This window comes from Vanessa tameamea, chromosome 18 (assembly GCF_037043105.1).
Source record: "Vanessa tameamea isolate UH-Manoa-2023 chromosome 18, ilVanTame1 primary haplotype, whole genome shotgun sequence".
Taxonomy (NCBI): Eukaryota; Metazoa; Arthropoda; class Insecta; order Lepidoptera; family Nymphalidae; genus Vanessa; species Vanessa tameamea.
In genome coordinates, this window is record NC_087326.1 from 799,013 (window position 1) to 813,643 (window position 14,631).

The following is a 14,631-nucleotide window of genomic DNA, read 5'->3' on the forward strand; positions in this document are numbered from 1 at the left end:
ACGGCTCACGCAAACAAAAATATGGTTATAGTTTAACATTTTTAGGTCAATAGACATTGCTCTATAATTTCATATCAATTCTTTAATCTGTTTTATTTAACTCAACCCGCAAAGAAACGAGGCCCTGATTTGTACTAACGATATTTGTTTTTAAAATCCCTATGTTCTCGTCACTGGGCCATCCCGACACTCGAGTTTTGGATTGTTTTTTTTTAAACGATTTTTTTGTATGTGTTCTTAAGTGACCCAGTATCCTCACTCGTGCGTTTTAGGTATAATTTATTAAACGTACATTACAAAAACATCTTAACGAACTTTGCTTGATCACTTCGCCAATCCGCGGCCATTAATTTCAAACGACTTAAGTGAAATTTTGTGTGTCAGACAAACAAACAATATGACCTTATAATTTACGACTCTATACATTCGCTTCACAACAAACAAAATATGTACACACACACAATGGACAATTTTTCCATATGGCGACACCTTTCCATCCTAATAATCCCGAACTTCGGCGAAGTATATAATTTCAGAAGCGGGAAGTCGAACAAAACGTTCCGAAAATATTTTTACGATCATTTAAAAAAAAAAACCGGTAATTCATTCAATCTGTATTGCATTCTGCTGTCGCTTTTAGGGTTGTGTTACGGCTGTAATTTACGATTTTTTGGCATTTATCGCTCTATGTCAACCGGGATACGTTTTAAAGGCGTTCGTGAACCATTTTTCGGTCAAAGAATAATGTTACAAACTTTCCATTCTTGATTTATAATAATGCACGGACTTTCTGTTTAATATTCTAGTAACGGCTAAGACTTCTGGTTTCTTAACGGAAACCTTAAGACGTAATTCTTTAGTCAGTGTTGTTTGATATACATGTATATAAGCCTATAAAATATTTTAAATAAGATATTTATAAATAAATAACTATTAAAGATTTTATAGCTTCTAGCTATTGAGTATTCAATCACAGAATTATATAAATGTAATTAATACTTTTTGGTTTGATATTTCTATAAATAAAAATAGAAAAAGAATATTTTTGAATTTGACATGGGAATTGTTAATCTGGGTTGAAAACGGAAGACAATGGATGATTGTAACAATAACTGGAAAATAATAATGACAATTATATTAAATATTGTGGATTATTTGATGGTCCCGTTTCCTTGAAGCTGTGTCTTCAATATATATATATATATAAGTATATATGGTATAATTTCATTAATTATATAATAATCACAAGCTATGATTACCTTTATAATATAATGTATAATATACATTGCTGTCAAGATTAATATTGGCAAATTTGAATTGTGTACTTGGCAGATTGGCATTATGAATGACGTGGTTATGGACGTGGGTCAGATCTCAGCTCACGTAAAATATGTATACTGCTACTATATATTATGTACTGAATATAACATATGTTATAATATACTATATGAATACTATGTGGATATTAACCGAGTAAGGGTTTTAAAATTAGAACACTAAGAATTTTCGTATTAGGTGTAAGTTTGTTGTGATTGAAGATATACAAAGAGTTACAGGTGACGAGTGGTTAAATTTGTTCCTATGAGTTTTTACTTAAATATATTGTTTATAATCGTATAATCTTGTACGGATGTAGGTATGACGAATTTCTTTTATATATATTTTTATGATATAGGTAGGCGGACGATCATATGGACCACCTGATGTTTAGTGTTCACCATCGCCCATAGACAATGGCGCTGTAAGAAACATTAACCAATCCTTACATTGCCAATGCGCCATCAATCTTGGAAACTAAGATATTATTTACACTGGCTCACTTCTTCAAACCGGAACACAACAAGACTGGCTACTGCTGTTTGGCCGTAGAATAGAATAGTTACTTGAGTGAGTATCTGTATTTTTAATCTGTGACAAAACCATACAAAACACCACTACAATGTGTGAATAAAAGAAATCACATTTGTACTTGTCATGGTATACCAAAATAATTAATCCCCGTATCCATTGATTCAACGATGTAAACCTATTGTTAACTTTTATCCAAGTGATCTGTTATTATACATATTTGAAACCAACGGTTACGATAATGGCCGGCCATTTCTATAAACGCATAAAGAATGCCTTCTTTTTCGATTTGAGATGTTATTTAGATAATTGCGTTATTTTCAACCGAGACGTATGTTACACATTCTTCGTATGACATTTAAATTATTAGCGTTTTTTGTCATGTTCGCTTTTATTGATTCGAATGTCAAATATATTTTTATTAAATATAAGTTAATTCACAGTTGGTTCTCTATAAAAAAATCTTTGTCTTTTAGAAAAGTAATAGATACTGAGTTTCTGAGTTACCCGAATAGATGGGTAATGGCATATGGGCGAACTGGTCACTACCGCCCACACATACCGATGCTGTAAGAAATATTATTTATTCATTACGTCGCCAATTTCCCGCCAACATTGGCAACAAAGATGTCATGTGCCTTGTTTTACACTGGCTCATTCGCTCTTGAAGCCGGAACACAACAATACTAAGTGTTACTGTTTGCCAGTAGAATATCTGATGATGGTTATATCTACCCAGATGAACTAGCACAAAGATAATACCAAGTAAATTGCAAATGGACCATCAAATGTGGTCGCCGCCACCGATAGATATTGATGCTATAAGAAATACTAAGCATTCCTTACATCGGCAATATCGGCTACATCAGCAATTGGCCCCAACCTTGGACTTGGCCATATATTTGGTTAGGACCCACGTTTTCTGTGTATTTCGCCATGTTGGCTCTAATTTAAAAATACAAAATACGACTATTGTATATAATTCAGACTTAATATCGCGATATGAAAGTAACACGCCACATGTGCTTGAGATGACCATAACACGCAGACCCCGGTAATGTGCTAACATTGACTATAGAAACTACTAGAGGGGACAAAAATATTTTTACATACATTGCGTTGACTTAGGAAAAGGACATCTTTATTATCAGTGGTATCTAAACTTTTTGAACCTACGTATTCAATAGAATTTTGTTTAGATATTTTTTTCGTTTCTATTGTAAGATTTCGCACATTTTTCATATGATATATAAGACATCTCATGTTGGTAATAAGTAATATTAACTCTGAAATTATAATTGGTACCATATGGCCAATTTTGGAACTGCGTGTGCTCATTGGTCAAAAATATGTAATGCTTCACCGACTTCCTAGTACACACTTCTGTTCCTTATCACTCCCAAAATTAACAGAAAAGCTATAGAAAAGATGATTCTCTTTAAAAAAACGTACAATTAAAGTTTACATTGGACCTATTAAATGTATTCTCTAATTTTATTTGATCAACAAACAGTGCCACCTCTTGCCATTACTATGTCTATTTCATGCACTCGTAGTCCCGTAGATAATAATAATAAACAAAACAAGATCTTGTCCACATTCACTGCCCCTCATACAACTCTAGCCCTGAAACTGCGGTGTACGAACTAATTGTCAAATAAACTTCAACTCGCGAAAGTAATTGAGACAGAGCGGTTTGGAGTAAAACAAGTCTTTCATAGCTCCACCGCTTTGATAGTTTTACAATCGTCATTATTTTTTTAGTTTGAAAATGTTATTTGTCATCATATAAATATAACATAAATGATAATATTGAACTTAAAAAATTACAAGTATAAAATGATACTTGAATAAGTCCAGTTCTTTATAATGTAACTTAATCAAGTAAAATTGTATGGAACGGAACTTCGTCGAGATCCAAACTCGGAACTCCTAAAACAGAGAGGATACCTTAGCCAAGCAGTGGGACATTTGAAATGTTAAGTTAACTGATCTTGAAATGTCACTGTTGTCGTACCCAAAGACTTTTGCAAATAATAAATTTTCGCAAGAATCTAAATCAACGATGATTTATTATTTCGTAAATTATACACAAATTTTCAACGGTAAAGTCTTTAACATAACAAAACATCAAAAAACATCGTCGATTTTTAAATATCTACAAAAGAATTACACCATTAAATAAAATTGAATGAAGTACTTCATTAAGTACACGATTCATTATTGTCCGGAGGCTCCAATAAATGAAGCGTTTTATAAGAAATTTTTTCCGTAAATTCCACGAAAATATTTTCGTATTCCGCAATTCTGAAGTCCAAACAACAATACGGCCGGTTATAAACTACATAATTCATGCAAATTTTACATTATATCTGACGATTCCGACACGAAGCGTCTCATTTGAAATTCCACAAAAATTATGGCAGTACAAAGGACAAAATTATTAAACGAAGGAATTTTCGTTCGTATTTGGAAATAAGTTTTTACTGATTATCGATGAACGGTTTTCGTAAAAGATGGAGCGTTTTTTGTTTCGTGAACATTATTCTTTTCAAAAGTATAATATTTTATTTTATGATGCGTTCCTGTTATTTTAATACGTTGCCTTCAAGACATCTTTCTGACGAAGATTTAGGCTGTGGAACAAGATTAATTCTGTAGCTTCAAGGCAGACCACTAATTTAGATAATTCCTCCACGCCAAATTTCCGACAACGCTGTAAGCTATTCTTTTCTATTCTAAAATGCCGCAAATATTTTGATATAATATGTCCTATACATGACTGGCGCGACGAACGGCATGACGCTCTTCAACACCGTCTTTACCCTCCTCCGATACCTCTCTCAACTTCGCCCTGACGTGCCCATACTATAAACTTCGTTAGGAAACATTATTTATTTATTTATTCTTTATTGCACAAAAATATTTAAAACTAAATTTGACATTTGGATTAACATAAGTCGTATGAGATGCAACAGATAACAATTATTAAAATATGTAAAATTTTTTTTTTTTTTTTTAATCTAGAAAAACTGTGAAAATTATATATAAAAATCATTCCTAAATAAGGAGTATTATTTAATACAAAGTTATAGAAGTAAAGAAGAAACGAGAAATAAGATATATAGATAACATATTACATGTAATTTATTATATTGTTATGTATTGTAAGTATTGCTGGGTATAATGACTACTGCTTTTTTCGGTTCTTCTCGGTAGAATCTATATCTCAAACCGAGGGTTACTTTACATTTTTAATAATGTGAGGATTCAAATATTTTTTCCCCGAACTTAATTGAATAAGATATAGTTGATTACAGGGAATACGCATTGATTAAAGACTTTTATCTTAAGGCTCTGTGGAATGGGCTAAGAAAATTCCCAGCAAAGTTTCCCAAACATTTCATTCAAACCCACGTGTTAATCCTGAGAAACATCTCGTCTAACTTATTTAATTAAATAAACAGAATCCGTAATAAATCACTGAAACATATCTGATTAGTGTTCTCAGAAAATTAGACTTTCTATTTAAGATCTAGACCAAGAGTAGACTAGATTAAAGTCTAGATCTAAACACTTTAAAACCAGAACAGCAACATCTATGTTGTTGGTTGTCTCGATTTCGTGTTAAGATTATACTTACATATATTTTAATGGCTCAATTTACATAATTATAATAATAATTAAATTTGAAATATTATTCAACAATCTATATTATTAGCGTTATTTTTTTACACATTGTATAACTATAATTTATTAGAATAATTTAATTAATAATATGTCGATTGACTATTTTTAGAATATGTTGTAATGTAATATTTTAATTTTTCACGATTAATACTGGCCGAATGTCTGACACTGGCCGGTAATAAAAATAATGTCAAGACATCGAACGCGGCGGCAGTGTTTTGTTATAATTCTAATTATTTTTAAAATAATTAGAATTATAGACGAGATTAGGATAATGCGGGATGTATTGTGAAACACGGATTAGTTGTTTAAACTTGCGACCACCCTAAGAATATAAATCATTAAATATAATTTAGGGTGTCCCTTATATGACCAAAAAATTATTTTTTTTTTAATTTCGAAATGCATACCCTCTATTTTTTTTATAAATGCTAAAACATACTGAAATATGAAATTTCACCTTTTTAACATGATCGCAACCCGTGCCGACCAAGCTACAAAGTTTATTAAAAGTCATTCATTTACCTGATAGTTTTGTCCGCTATAAAACTAACATAAATATATATCAAACTATATATAAATACAATAAATGAAGTGAATAAGAATTAAAATAAAATAAGATAAATATTATTCTTTAGTTAAAAAGATGAAATAATAATAATCAGTCAGGGGTAACTGATTTTAAATGTAGTTTTTTACAGTCTGCATACAAACTTTTATGTTCCTGGACACAGTACAACAAGAATTGTTTTTACTCTATTTCAACTGTAATAATTCCGTTAAAATATTACATTAATTTGATCGCCCTTTCAGCAGAGTCATTTACAACGATCAAACGACTTATTCTAATTTTAGTTTCCAAAAAAGTAGCATTACCATTCCAAGAAGAAAACTGTCGTCGATATGTAGTCGAGAAAGAAATTGTTTGCTCTTTTCCGATACAAAATCATCTAGTATTTTAAAGAAAAAACAATTTAAATAACAAAAATAAATACATCAAGTAATGTAAAAAAACGCAGAAAAAATTAGCTTATTTAACAATTTTTAGGTCAGTTCTTCCTTGGATGAAACTTGGCAAACGCTTGCCAAAATCTGAGTTTTACCCCTGTTTAAGTTGGCAATCACTTTCATCTGTTATTATCTTCATCATTAAAAAGTGATACAGTGACTTTCTCTTCACATAAATACCATGAGTGATGGCTAAATTTGCTTATATAAACTTTATACATTTTTACATTAATTTTCATACTCTTTAAGAGCCTTTAAGAAGCACACATTTTGGATAGGAGCTTTACTCGCCTTAGTGCATTCGAGCCAAGGTTTAACAAAACAAATCAAAATGATTCTAATATTTTATTCTTTATTCAAGTAGGCTCATAATAGCACTTTTGAATCGTCGTGCTGCCACTGGTTCGGAAAGTTTACCAAGAAGAACCGATAAGAAACTGAATAGTTAGTCTTTTCCACCATTTAAATTGTAGAACTTTTGTCAATAAAGTACAATTAAATTAATATATCCTTCCTGGGAATCAACAAATACTAAGTCACCTCTTCTTTATCATGAATATATTGTAGGAGTAAAGTGTTTTTTTAACGTTAAATTTAAATCACTATTAATAAAATTATAAATATAGGAACGACTACATCCATCTCCAAGAAGGATGTTGAATACATTGCGAATTCGGAAACTAGGTATTAGAAGTTTACCTTTCCTCCTCGTGCCCACACAATGATGGTCTGGTCGCTGCTTTTTTCGAAAGGATGTATAATATTGTAAATATATGTAATATTGTTGTAAACATATTGTGTCGCAGCTTTAGTAGTTTTAACTTTAATATTTTGCCATCCCAAAAGTCTGTGACTTCGTCAGGTACATTTTTCTGAAAGTCAGTTTTTATTGCTTCTGTCCTGGATTTTTTTATCTTCATAATAATTCTCTGAACCGAGGATTTTTAATTTCTGCTCAGAATAAGCGCTTCTAAAACCGAATGAAGAATATAAACGGAGTCTCTTATGGTTAATGGGCAAAGACCTAAAGCTGCGTCAAGTTCGGGTGTTATGACATTATTTCCACCTCTTTTTGGGTCAGAAATACCTTCGTCAGAATTTTTGCTTTGTCCCGAAATATAAAGCACTCCCTAATCACAAGATTTGCTCTTTACTGACAGTCAGCTTAACTTCGCGAATACCGTACAATAAGACTGCGTGAACTTTTCGATTATATGGTAATTTTGCACCTTTTATTTGATGGCTAGACAATCTGATAAGGAAAATATTGTGTTTATCACTTCGCAATCCTATCGACATATTTATAATATATATTGTAATAAACAATGATGCACCAATAATCTTAAAAATAACGTAAAAAATGACAAATAAAATACGTAGTTAGAGGTCGCAGCGGAACTAGTATGGAGAAGTTTAAATCGCAAGTCGGCACGGGTTATCAGTAATAAATCGGGGTTATATTTTTTTCCAGACAATATTGGGTTGTTACTAAAGTTTTAAGAAGGTATGCGTAAAAATATGTCGAAGTTGAAATATAAGGGACAGCCTAATATATATATATTTTAATTGCAAACATTTTTTTTGTATGTATTATGAGCAATATAAATGAATGCCTACATACAACAATCCAGAAGAGCTTTTGAAAATTTACTTTATTCGAAAAACTTTATTAACCGACAAAATTGTGTAGCGGGAATAAAAGGCGGACTTAACGCCTGAAGGCGTTTACTGCCAGTCAACCTTTAGGCTAATCAGAAATTCATGAACGCGGCACACAAACAATACACAAACAAATTACACTCACATATATGAAGAACCGAGATGGCCCAGTGGTTAGAACGCGTGCATCTCAACCGATGATTTCGGATTCAAACCCAGGTAAGCACCACTGAATTTCATGTGCTTAATTTGTGTTTATAATTCATCTCGTGCTCGGCGGTGAAGGAAAACATCGTGAGGAAACCTGCATGTGTCTAATTTCAACGAAATTCTGCCACATGTGTATTCCACCAATCCACATTGGAGCAGCGTGGTGGAATATGCTCCAAACCTTCTCATCAAAGGGAGAGGAGGCCTTAGCCCAGCAGTGGGAAATTTATAGGTGGCTCATTTAAAAAAATATATGGAATTAATATTTGGAAACAACATCTGATAATAAACATAAAATAAAAATCTTAACTTGTTAAAGACGTCTGGGTAGATACCGTCTGCTCATCAGATATTTCACCACCAACCAGCAATACTTTGTATTGTTGTGTTCATACTTTGGTTTGAAGGGTCAGTGACCCAGTGTTACTGCAGGCACAAGGGACATAACATCTTAATTCCCAAGGTTGGTGGCGCATAGGAATGGTTAATATTTCTTACAGCGCCTTTATCTATGGGCGGTGGTGAACACTTATCATCGGGTGGCCCATATGCTCGTCCACCAACCAATGCCATAAAAACAAAACATAGTTAAACTGTGACTGCTTCGTTTGAATTGTGGCTTATATGGCCACAGATAGCCCGACCCGGGATATGAACCCCTCCTAAGTGGACTTCATTTTCATTTTAAAATATTGTAGTATTATATTATGAAATAAGAAAGGTTTATAGCACATTCCTACTAAAATGAACTCAATAATTGACAAGGATTTTATTTATTAAAATGTAATCATGAGATAAATTCCAAGTTGATTCAGCTAACTCGTCTTAGCTTCCGGAGCACGAGAGCGTACACTTCCAACTTCCAGACTTGAGACTACTACGGAATTTTTTCCAACAGAAAAACTCGATAACTTTTACTGGCTCATGCCCAGCATTTGAAACCAGGTCCTCAGGGTCTGCTGTCTCATAAACTAACCACTAAACCGACGGGGACAGAAAATATAAATGCTAGTATTAAAAGTGCCTTTAAATATTTCACTCATAAATTTCGAAACAACTATCTGCCTACATTTCACGATAAAATTATACATTTCTAACAATATTTCAAATAATCGAAATCATCCCATTAATCTTTCGATATCTCATCAAGGCCGGTTCGACTCTTTGTAATCGATACAGAATCGATACAGATAAGGATCGCACGATCTGACCCACGGTTCAATAGATTAGGACGGTCGTAATACTTTTATAAAAAATGTTAAGGTATGGATACACTTTACTCAGTTCGATTCAAATCTGTTTATAATAGAATTATTTTTATTTTCTTAATTTTATAAAGAACTATTTGCACCTTCGGTTTATCCGTGCAAAATTTTGAAAACTTTACCTATAGCTCATTTTAGACTCTCGATGTGAATCGCGAAATAAAAAAAGTAGCGTGTCCGTTCCCGGTAGTCAAACTATCTCCATATCAAATTCCATCGAAATTGGTTCAGCAGTTTAAGCGTGAAGAGGTAATAGACAGAGTTACTGTGACATTTAAAATATCAGTACAGATTGACTGGTGACTCATGGTGATCATCTTCGCCCATAGATTCTGCGACTGTAAAAAGAATAAGCATCAAGTCAACTATGGAAGCGTAAAACACGTAAAGGTCCTGCGTTTGAACTCTTTCCAGTCAGGTCGGATTAGACTTTCCATCGATTAAAAAAGTGAGGAACGCACTTATGTTTGCACACACACACTTGAGCACGTAATATGACCTGTGCAAATGGCTAGTCTCCATTGACCGCCGTGAAAATCGATATATAAATAAATAAATATAGGACAACATGACATACATTCTGATCCCAATGTAAGTAGCTAAAGCACTTGTGTTATGGAAAATCAGAAGTAACGACGGTACCACAAGCACCCAGACCCAAGACAACATAGAAAACTTTACCTTTTTCTACATCGACTCGGCCGGGAATCGAACCCGGGACCTTGGAGTGGCGTAACCATGAAAACCGCTGTACACACTACTCGACCACGGAAGTCGTCAAGTATATAGTGCAAGAATTGGGAAAAGTCAAGTAAAAAAATAAACCCATCTTGTGTACAAGTACCTATGTCATCGAACTCAAAATGTCTGAAGTCGAAACGTTGACAAAAAAAGGTGCCATTTTATACTCAAACTAGAAAAGATCGGCAGAAATTGATTAAATTTCACTTTTCCATAATAAAAATAGCGAGAGAACGTCGAAGGGAGGCGTATTTTAAACAGAATTACCTATATGAAAGTAAAATGTGGTTTTTTCCTTGATAACAGCCAGTGTTACTGAGGCGTCCGCAAAAACTCACATAATAAGGCATACCTCACGGTAGATAAGTGCGGTCAACATTTGGGAACGGGGTACCGACAGCATAAAGATCATGCTCTTTATTTAAATTTTAAAAAAAAACATATCGAATTTTTGCACAGGTAATTTTTTTACATTTAGTAATCATTTGCATGGACATTTTATATTTTTGTAAGAAAAATTATATAGTTTGCTCATTTGGTCTTAATTGGATGTGGTCACCACCACCCATAGACAGTGGTTGTAAGAAATATTAACCATTCCTTTAATTCACCAATGCGCCACCAACCTTGGGAACTAAGATGTTACGTCCCTTGTGCCTGTAGTTACACTGGCTCACTCACCCTTCAAACCGGAACACAACAATACTGAGTACTGCTGTTTGGCAGTAGAAAATCTGATAAGTGGGTGGTACCTACCCAGACGGGCTTGCACAAAGTCCTATCACCAAGTAATGAAAAGTATTATAATATCTATTATTTATTCTAGGGAAGGTTGGGAGGAAAACCTATGGAATTCTCAGTAAGATCTAAAAGTTACCACCGTATTACTATTAACAAACGAAAACTTATCAGCAAACAATTTAAAAAAAAAAGCATATATACAATATTTCATTCAAATGATGTTTATCGTTGAGTAGCTATTTCGTCCGAAACCAATACTGGTTAGATAATCAGGTCATGATAAACATAAATTTAAAAAATATATATTGTCGTGGGAACTAAATTTATACGCAAAATTTTAATTCCGTAGAAGACCATGGAATAATTCAGCTTGCAACATTTGACCTAACCAAACATTGCAAATTAAATAAGCTCATAAAAATATCAATGATATGATACAAAAATCAAAATTAAAATATTCTTTGTTTAAGTAGGCTCATAAAAGAAATTTTGAATCGTCATGACACTGTGTTGAATTAAATGTAATGTAACTAATAATTAAATTTCATAAAAACTTTTTATGTTGACGTTACTGAATGTAGTGGTCCCCGCTGACCGACGTACTGAAGCTGCGATCTAAAATAAGATATCTCACAGACGACCTGCGACCGGACCGAATAAATCCGAAGATATTATAGGCGTTATTCGTGACCGCTCTACCGTGCGTGCCCGACTATAACATACAACTTATGCACGCAACTTTGCGCAATGAACTTTACATGAAGATCCACTTTGATTTAATCTAAGAATCTCATTTAATCTTTTGTGGAATTTACTGTTAGAACAATTCTATGGAGCTCTTCTGTGAACTCGAAACTCGATGTAGTCTCGATCGGAAAACGTCAGAAGCGATTTTGACTACAATAAATAAATTTAATGAGAATTTATATTATTGTTTTTTTTTTTTTTGAATTCTCCTCGATAGCTTTCTTTCCTTAGTCATATATTTTAAATAAATTCTACCACTTAAGAAACATAGTGGTTTTATATGACATTATGTTTAGTTAGTCAGCTAGATACACAAATAAATAACACTTTTAATTTTTCGAGACATGTGACATTTCACGAGTAAGAAGTATGTTCTTGCAGAATAACTTTGCTTTAATTTTTAATAAAAATAATTTAGAAAATTCTTTTAATCCTTATAAATAAAAACATCACATAATTTCGTTTGCAACTTTTTCCACAGTTTAATAAAAGAAAAAACTAATCAATCTGAAAACTGGCGTCCGTATAACTTTTTGAAAATAAATAAAGATTTCATAAAAAGCGAAGACAAATTTCGTTGAATGGAAGCAATCATTCATTTTTACCTCAGAAATTGTGAATGAGGTTATTTGCGAGAAAATTTATATATTATCTTCGGTACGTTTTGAACTTCGGTAAATAGAAGTTTATCAAACTAGAAAAATAATATTTAACTACGTAAAATAAGTTCAACAGTAATTAATTTACGAGTTCCTTGGAATTTACGCATCGTGATTTTCTTTTGGTTACTTTTGTATTTTGTTTATTTTACCTTAAGTATTTACTACACTATTGGGCAATATTTCTACTGCCTCGACTACCTCGACCGCCTCTTATACTTACTGGCGTGATATAACGCCACAGACGTCCAAGGTTCTGGTTTCAAACCCCGAGTCTGGCTGATAAAAAGTTATTGACTTTTTCTGATTTCGGATTTGCCGTTCCATTGGATTATGAATGTAAGGATTAGAGGGTGCACCCGTGTTTATCTACACCCTTGTGCACTATTATATTTACCGTATATTGCATAGTACTGCTCTCCTTTGAGATTAGCCGTCTAGAAATCGGTCAATTTATTGTGATGACATACACTCAATCCAAAAATGTATAATTTTTTGACATTATTTTCTACCCTTAATCAACCAATATAATAATAATTAAATCAATTTTATTTTAGAACTATTAGTGTAAAGAATAAAATATGATTCATACCGTTGCAAAAGCAAGACTGTTAATTAATTAATTTATTTATTTCAGGAAAACAACTGCATATTATAATTAAAATATAAACATATAATAACAGTATACAGAGAATAGAGCCAATTACTGTTTTCCATTGTATTATTCAAACTAAATATTAGTTAATAGAAGTAGCAACACAGAGTTTTGATAGAATGAAACAAAACAATGAATTAAAAATAACAAAAACTAAATAATAAAAAAAGGAATGAATACAAATTAGGCGACACAGACCATGTTGTGAGTGTGGGTGTAGGTATAGGTGTGTGGTAGGGCAGTTACACTGTTATTTTGTGCGTGAGTAGGTGATTGTATGTGTGTATGTGTTGAGAAGTATACAAGTTTTGTGTGAGTTTGATTGGTTAAATTGAAATCTGAGCCGTAAGAATTTTTTATACGATTTAGTCGACCGATTAAATAAGTCGATTTGTGAATATTTTTTATTATATAGTGAGCTAGCGCGTGGCAATGTATATAGAGTTTGCAGCGTAACGTGTATTGGATGAAGGTACCTGAAACAGATCAGAATGTGCATTACGGGTTCGCTTGTTAGGTACATTAAGTTTATTTATACATTAATTAAAGATATTAAATAACAGGACTTCATGTATGATACTTGAGGATAATGGGCAATGCAAAACATTACTTGGTGGGCCCAGTCCGTCTTAGTTCCCAAGGTTTTTAAGGTTTATAAGGTATCGTTAATTTCCTTACAGCGCCGATGTCTATGGGTGGTGGTAATAACATCGATTTACCATCAGGTAGCCCATTTGTCAGTTTATCTACGTTATTATAAAAATATATATATATTGAAAAAGTAACCACATTCACAGATTTTCATCTCAACATACCCATCTCGATAGTAAAATCAATTTGAATATCATATACATAAGAGTATATAACAAATGTAAATAGAAACGCTAACAAGAAAAAAATGTATAAAGCGTTGCTTCCATTTATTTTTAATGTAACTTTGTATATACAATTTATACTAATATTATAAAGGCAAAAATAACTCTGTCTCTCTGTTTGTTGGTTGTCGGTCTAACCACTGAACTGAATTTGATGTAATTTCCTTTGAAGCAAGCGGACCCACAGACGACAACTAGTATTTAATAAATTCAAGTGAGAAATGCTTGAAGTGATGAAATATAATAGAAAATATAAATGAAGGCTATCCTTTCTTCCATGGAGATAGCTGATTATGCCAACTATGGGAATGGCCATGCCAATAGAATAACTATAGAGTTTTAAACGCGATGAATGTTACGCTCAAACAATAGGCCATTAAAGTCTGTTTGTTTTTATGTTTCGAAAAATGTATTTAATATTATAACCATGAAGATATTTTCGGTATCGTTAAATGAAACATTAAATTAAATATTGACTACTCGGATATATTTTTCATTATGAAATCGATTATCATTATGTAATTTAAAAAAAA